At 32.7% G+C, this 8,562-nt stretch overlaps 1 long non-coding RNA gene across 3 annotated transcripts; it reads right to left on the bottom strand.

The window, feature by feature from the left end:
* Positions 1-282: 282 nt before the first annotated feature.
* On the bottom strand, positions 283-7,100 carry LOC138348293 (uncharacterized). 3 transcript variants are annotated; one of them, XR_011220720.1, is made up of 4 exons: positions 6,967-7,100; positions 6,741-6,867; positions 6,572-6,644; positions 283-595 (listed from the first exon to the last, which is right to left on the bottom strand). It is a non-coding gene; the product is annotated as an uncharacterized lncRNA (long non-coding RNA). The 3 variants fall into 3 exon arrangements; XR_011220719.1 differs by having other exon boundaries at positions 283-600; XR_011220718.1 differs by lacking the exon at positions 283-595 and having other exon boundaries at positions 2,777-6,644.
* Between the last annotated feature and the right edge of the window lie 1,462 nt (positions 7,101-8,562).

An 8,562-nucleotide genomic window follows, 5' to 3' on the forward strand; every position in this document is an offset into this window, starting at 1 on the left:
TTACTATTTAATATTAATATTTAATTTATTAAACAATTTATAAAATTTAAATGTACTGTGTAAACAAATCTGTAATCTAAGAATAAAATATATAAAAGAATTCAAATATACTAAATCTGTAATGGAAAATCATTATGACTATGTATTAAAAAATTTATACGAAAATACACCATTCAATCAAATACATTCTTAAAATAAAATTACAAATACAAAAAAAAAAATCAAATATGGGAGCAAGTTTAGCATAAGGCTACCAATAAAAATGAAAATTGATAATGTAAATTGAAGACATTCCTTTCCCTGTTTTTTATTGATAATGCAAATTGAAAAAAAGCTATAGTAATAAACATTCAACCTTTGACCATAAAAAAAAAGTTAAAAGTTTTGGAAGAGAAGTTAACGAAAACGACATTCAACTACATAAATGGAGGGGTCTTATCATAGTTCTAATCTCGGCAAATTACAAAAACAAATACATCAAACTCCGATATTCTAGTAATTGAAGTGTTATTCATCCCTATAATCACATTACGCCTTGTAATCTTGACAGAATTCCTCTTTGCCTTGAAATTTTCTTCACTCGATTAAAGCTTCTCTAGTCTTCCACAACAAAAATTGTATCACGTATAAATTTTTCTATGAAATACTATTAAAAAAAATTTCATAGAAAGATTTCTATTTATAGGGAAAAAATATAGTTTTGGAATATGAAGATTCACTTACAAAGTTGAAAGGTCTAGTATTATTAAAAATTAAAGACAAATATTAATAAAAAATATAAATTAATTTGGAAGATGAAACACATACATGTATCGATTCAAAGGGATAACTCTTATTTTTAATTTTTGTTCTATTTAATTTACTCACATGTGTATACCAATTAAATCAAAATGATATAGAAATTCTACTATTTACTATTTAATTAATTATTATTTAATAACATTTGAATTTAGCATAAGGGTAAAATTGTAATTCAACTTTTCTACTTTGGAGCTTCCCGCTTATAATAATATATGATTAAATACCTCTGATTTTTCTTTCAGAATGTACACCCAAGTCTTCCTTGAATAATCATCAATAAAGGTGATAACATACCTTTTACCCCCATTAGAGATTGGTGTTAATGGCCCACAAACATCCGAGTGTACTGGCCTAATACCTCCTTGGATCTTCATGACTTACTATTAGGAAACTGAAACGACGTTGTTTTCCAACAACACATTCTTCACAAACTTGAGACGGAACAATTTCATAATTCCTCGTCACCATACTCTTCCTTTGAAGGATCCTCAAGACACCAAAATTCAAGTGACCATATAAAAAATGCCACAACCATGAAGGAATTTTCATTTCCGCCAAGTAGCAAGATTGAACATTTTCAATATTCAAAGGAAACAATGTGTTTTGACTAAATTTCACAAAATCAACAAATCATCTAGGGGGACTAGAAATTTCACATGTATCTTTCTTTAACATAATGACATACCTTTTTTTGTAACAGCTGACGGTGACAACTCTCAACAAATTTAATATGACTTCCACACACCTATTTTTTGTTCTAAAATTGATATTGTACCCTTTGCCATCACATTCACTATTGAGAGATCACCAAAACTAACTGTTGACTAAACGTTTTCACTTAAATTAGTAAAAGAAGACTTACTTCTAGTCATATTGTTACAACTGGCGGTATTCACATATATACCAAAATAACTTGCTCTCCGGGCTCACTTTGGCATGAACCTCCACTAACAATGTTTCTCCTTCTTTATCCTCAACAAAATTTGACTTCTCTTCTTTTTCACTAGGCATCCTTGTACGACATTCAGAATGACAGTGACTAAATTTCTAGCAACGATAACATTCTACATAGGATTTTTTGAAATCTCTCCTTTTGTTTTTGTCGTAGTCATCATTGGCTTTAAATTACAAAATGCAAACACAGATAGAGCTTTAAAGCTTTTAACAAAAGTTAGTAGAAACCATACCCATTGAACCACTAGTGTATGTTCTTACAAGACATATTCCATAAAACAAGGCGACCTTTCCTTTACAAAGAATTATCAAAAAAATATTTCATTTTCAAAGACTCCTCCTTGATATTTTTCTTGGATACTCCCAAATAAGCCCTTAGAACTTCAAAATTTACCTTAGGAAGAGCTATGATCATTATGTTTGCAATCTACTTATCTAAGCTGCAATGAACAAGTGTAACTTCCCCATCCTTCTCTGCTTGCCTGAATAGAATGAAACTGCACTTTTACATGCACCATAATTTGAGTTTAGATGTTGTCATTCTTAATGACTATAGATTCAATAAGATTTTTCTCCAGATCACTCGGAATCTTAACCATAGAACTTGATTAGTTGCACCAGCAACGGGAATATGTTTTGCTTTCACATAAGATTGAACAACCACTTCTTTCTTCTTTGCAAAAGCATATAATCAAGATTCATTCCCAATCACTTCCTGAATAACCCATCAATTTCCCTTGCTTTTCCTTTTTAAATCAAATACCATAATCAACAGTTCCTTTGATATATCTCAATGTTCATTTAGCAACACCAAAATGATCTATCATAATCCTCAATAGAAGACTTGTCGCGAATATGAGATCAAATCTTGTTGTTATCAAATACAACAAACTACTAATTTTACTTCTATAAATTGTTAGATCAGCCCTTACCTCATTTAAACTTTGAAAACTTTTCATTGCGAACTAGTGGATTGGTATAGGCTTGAACCTTTTACGAATATTCCCTGCATATTCTTAAAGTGTATCATTCTTTGGGACATATAAAAAGTCTTCTAGAGGATCAAACCACAACCCCCATAAACAAACTCATCCACAACCTTGTTGGTAGTTTTCTGATTGGTTTCACCCTGACTCCCTGTCAAAAAAGTGAGAATTATCTTTTTCACCGTATTTCCGAGAATTACCAGTCCCATTCACGGGCCCATCAATGTTCAACACTCATCCATAAAGGAACCAACCCACCAAAGAGAAGCGTGAAGAACAACACACCAAGAAAACAACAAATAGCAACGTTCTCTATTTTCACCTAACTCTTCTTTTTCTACACTTTCTTGCTACTTTTTGGCACGAGCGCTACTGTTGTGGTTTCAACTTTGGAATGGAAACCAATGGCACTTGTGATCGTTGTGGCTTCATCATACAAGGTTGTACAATGACATCCATAAAAAGAGGATGGGGATACATTTCGGGGGTGGCGCCACTTGAGGAGGTACACTTTTTTCTCCAAGTTGTTCCTTTAGATTTACATTTTCCGCGATTTCATAGAATATCTCTGCATTCAAATGTTCACTGAAGTATGCTAACTTTATACTATAATTCCTCCACATAATGCATTTTTATTTGCCTTGACAAGTAAACACTCCCTTATTCCTAAATAATCTGCAGAAAACGATAAAGTGAAAGAGAAACACAAGGCAAAAAAGAACAATAAAGCTTGGGCCCCAAAAAATATAATAGCAATAAAATAACTCCCCATACAACTAGTAGTTGTACCTCACTCATGATAAAAATTTTCTTGTTCTTAAATATAGTGAATTATTAACAATGTCACTCAAGGTAAATATAGTGAAATTTTTGTGTTTGCTTACATTTTTTGAGTGTTCACTACCCTTCTTCCTTTTCAACAAATAGCTACAATTACTTATATTAGCGTTGAGTTTATTTTCTACAACTCCACCTTCTAGTAAATTACTTCCTAAATTTGGAGAAGGATGTACCAATTTGTTCAAATCTAACAGATTATTCTGCCCTTTTTTGAGATTGGACCCATGATTTGGAGATGGAACATTCAAGTACCCGGGAACATCTGTAAAAATATGATGCAACGATGGAGGCACTTCATCCAAAAATCATGAGCTGCTCCAACTATGAAGTAGCCCAGCGATGACATGTCCATAACCATAAGACCTCCACTTCCTTATTTCTAGCATAATTCCTCATTTCCTTCAATGTCAACTTTACATTTCTAACAGAAACGCTAAAATTTCCAATCAATTCATTTCCAGGTGGACATAAGCAATAAAAGCCCATCTGGAATTGGTTCGATCCTAGAGCTTCCCGAGACAATCTCTCGAGGTTGACTTAAATGTTCAAGATGCATCGTCAAAATTCCCCATCAGTTGACTTTAAGGTTGACCGAAGCTATTTGGGTCCATCTAATCTGATTTCAAACCTAGCTTTGACCCGAGACAGTTAAGAATGTACTTAGACGTTTGAAATGCATCATCATCGCTAGGGTTTGGAAAAGTATCATCAAATTATTCTTAAAAAATAATGTCATTAATTGAGAAATTAAACTTCTAAAATTTCATTGAAAATTATAGATGTTTTTTTTCAAATGTTGCGGTCATGTGTAGGACATAAAAAATATGTTGTGGTCATGTGTAGTACGTAAAAAGTATGCTGATTTCATGTGTAGGACTTAAAAAAATGTTGCGGTCAAGTGTAGGACGTTTTCTAAAATTCAACTTGCTTTCTTAGTTTCCTGGTGTTATTGATTTAACTAGAAAGATTAATTTTTTATAAGATATACTAGTCACTGAACTCTAGATTATGAACTTTCATGTCTGAAATGAGAGGCATAGAGAAAATAAATAGAACTAAATAGTTCTTGGATCACATACTTACACCCCTTACTTCATTGAAAAATAGCAATCTTTCCTCAAGGTTCGATCATTTAAAAGATGATTGTTGTATCCATACATGCTATTACTGGTAAAATACACATAATCAACTGATATAACTACCTTACAAATTATTATTTTTTAAATTTAAGGATCTTAATTTTTGTTTCTAACATATGATATCTACAAAATCTAATATTTAAATTTGAACAATCTCAAAAGATAAAGCTATAAAAGAAAAGTAAATGGCAGTTTCCTCCCTATTCCTACTCTGTCTCTCGCTAAATCGTTGATCAATTGCTAAATACTGTTTAAGTCCTACATATGACTGCAACATATCAAGAAAACATTGAGGATTTTTTAATGAAATTTTGGAACATTGATATCCTAACTGATGACATCATTTTTTATGCATCGTTCAATGATATTTTCCGAAACCCTACCCATAATGATGCATTTCAAACACCTAGATACATGTTTGACTATATTGGGTCGGAGTCAGGTTTGGACTCGGGTCAGATGGACCCAAATATCTTTGGTAACCGATAGGGAGTTTTGATGATGCTTCTTGAACAATCAAGTCAACCTTGAGAGATTGTCAAGGGGAAGCTACGAGATCAAACTTGCTTCATATGGACCCTAATTGCTTTAGTCAAACTACGATGAATTAATTAGGAATTATAGCGATTTTTATACAAATTTCAAGTTGACGTCGGGGGAAATGAGCAATTTTGCCTCCAATCAGGAGGCGGTAGTTGAGATGGTTAAGTATATGTCGTCGCCAGGGCTACTTTGTAGTTGGAGCAACTCAAGAATTTTGGATGAAATGTTCGTATTGTTGGACTAGGTTTTACCCATGTCTCCGGGTACTTGAACGTGCCATCAGCGAATTGTGGTTCCAATCTCTCATAAGGGTTTAATAATCGGTTGAGTTCTAATAGATTGCTACATTCTTCCCTGAAGTTAGGAAGCAATTCAGCAAAAGGTGGAGTTGTAGAGCTGAAACTCAATGCTAATACAAGTAATTGTAGTTATTTGTGGAAAAGTAAATAACATAGTGAAGACTCGAATAATGTAAACAAACACCAAAGGTCCACTATATATTTCTTGAGTGATAATGCTAATAATGATGAGGGAAAAAAGACGGCTAGAAAAAACGGGAAAGTGCTCACTTATCAAGGCAATGAAAAAGGATTATGTTGAGGAGTTAGAATACTTCATTCACCAATTCAACATTTGAATGAAAATATATCCAATGAAACAACAGAAAATGCACAACTTGGAGGTACTTGTGTAGCTCCTCAAGTGCAGCCACCCCCAGGATGTATTCCTATCCTCCTCCATGGATGTCATATACACCACCTTATATAACGAAGCAACTAGGATAGTACATTGGGTTCAATTCCAAAATTGAAACCACAGGCAATAGTGCCAGCATCAACAAGTAGAATGAAAGTGGAAAAAAGAAAGAGTGAGGTGAAAACAAAGAAGGTTGCTAGTGTTAGCTTCCTTGGTGTGTTGTTCTTCATGCTTTTGTTTGAATGTATGAGGGAACCATTTATGAGTGGAGATTCTTGTGAGTGGATTTTTTGGTAACATCATGGAAGAGTTTTTAATATTGACGGGTCTATGAATGGGACGGGTTATTTTTGGAAATATTGTGGAATAGATCATTGCTTACATTGTGGCTGGGGAGATCACGGTAAAAGCAATAAAAGAAGTACCAATAAAGCTTTAGATAAGTTTGTTTACGTGGGAAATAGTAGTGATCCTCTTACTACCTCTTTGTACATACCGAGTAATGATAAACTTGTCAACATTTAATAGAACTTGATAATTCAGCCTGTATTTGCAAGTGAGAAAGCCATGACATCTCATCGAAGTGCTAATAAGAAAAATAGTGAGGCAAACCTCACAGTTCATGGAGATTTAGCCATCCTTGAATTTATCGAAGTCTTGCAGCGGGACAAAGGACTTTTTGATCCTAACATAGAAGAAAAAGGCAAATTACAATCCTATTTTTCTGAACAAAGACAAATCTAACTATGTAAAACCAAAAAAGAAAAATACGACAACTTACCTAGGCAAATTAAAGCTTATAACCCCGTGAATCTAGCGTAGAAGGATAGTGGATAAAATTTGGAACACAGCACAACAAGGAAATCTACTCATCACATTTGAAAACAGATACATCTCAAATATCAACCCTAACCAGAAATCAGGAAATAAAATAATTATAATAAAACTGGAATATTTTTTTTTATATAATCTCATATATATAAACACAATAGAAGGAGAATGCTTACCAATCAGATGCACTAACAAATAGAGATTAGAGAGATGTCTGATTTCATATCGGAACATTTGATTTGTGCTCACAAGGACATTTGATTTTATGCCCCTTTGGAGTCAAAAATTAAGGAATCAAACATCTGACTTGATATAGGAACAATTTTTTTCCCTATTAAAATCTAATTATACACAATTTGAAAAGAAGGAAATTTTACCAACAATATTTTTTACAATTAAATTAGGGAAAATGGTAAAATATTACCTTTCTAGTATTGGAAATATTTTAAATACACACTTCGTTATGTGTTAGGTCCAAATATACCCTTTTGATTATACATTGACACAAATTTACGTCAATTTGAACGAAAAACACATGACAAACTCAAAATCAAATAATGCATCTCGAATTTCAAATATTCAATTTTTTTTAGAAACTCATTTCCTCCATTTTGAATTCTTTTCTATGCATCTTCTTTTTAAAAAGAAGCTAATAAGTTATCGTATTCGAATACTAAAATGATTTTTCTTCCTTTCGAATTGAGGATTTTACAAATAAGAAATTATCATGCTTAACCTCTTCTTAAAGTGTCAATATTAATCAAAGAAAATATATTATTCAGATATGTTCTAAGAATTTTAAGCATCCAAAAATCGATGATACCTACGTTCATTAATTTTCTTGTACTTTTATAATAGTAAGAACATGTGGGTACAATGATTAATTATATAGAAAGGGAAAATGTACTACTACCCCTAGACTATGACCGAAATCACAGAGACGCACCTTCACAAAACTAAGATCCTATTTACCCCCTAGACATTTTTTTCTTTTTGTAATTTTGTATATCTTTTTGTCTTACGTGGTATTCAAGTGTCTCTCACGTGCCTCAATTACATGGAGTCATGGAGTGTGTCAGGTAAGACAAATGTTTCACAAAATAACAATAAAACTAAGATTAGGGGGTAATAGGACCTTAGTTTCGTTCAGACGTGTCTCCAAAATTTCGGTCATAGTCTAGGGGGTACTTGTGAATTTCCCCTTTTATAGAAATAAATTTGAAGATTTTTAATGTGCGAGGGGAAAATGCCGAACAATGATGTTGTGTAATGTGCATATTTTATTAACGAAAAAGGTCCTAAAATACCCTCGAATTATTAAAAATAGTACACAACTACCCCTCATCCACCTATTGGCTCAAAAATACCCTTTTCATGCACCTATTGGCTCACAAATACCCTCTCCATCCACCTTCAGGTCCAATTTTAGTCACTACAATGATGGAGCACCATTGAAAATAATTAAATAATCCTTTTAATTATATGGCGCTAAACCATTGGTTGAAATTTATTTAATTATTATAATTTTAAACCTACCAATTACTCACCCATTTTTAACTAAATCCTCCCCAATACTTATTGAATCCGCTAGACCCAATACAAAAACAACCCACTCTTATTTCTTAAGCAAATTGAACCTTTAAAAGAGATAACAGAGCTTCCTATAGGAAACATATAATGTAAATGGAATCGTGATCTCGTAGAAGAAAGACAAGTGACTCGGATTTCAATGTGCAATGGAAAAGAATGAAACATTATCACCAGCTATGCAC

Source organism: Solanum lycopersicum, chromosome 4, assembly GCF_036512215.1.
Source record: "Solanum lycopersicum chromosome 4, SLM_r2.1".
Classification (NCBI taxonomy): domain Eukaryota; kingdom Viridiplantae; phylum Streptophyta; class Magnoliopsida; order Solanales; family Solanaceae; genus Solanum; species Solanum lycopersicum.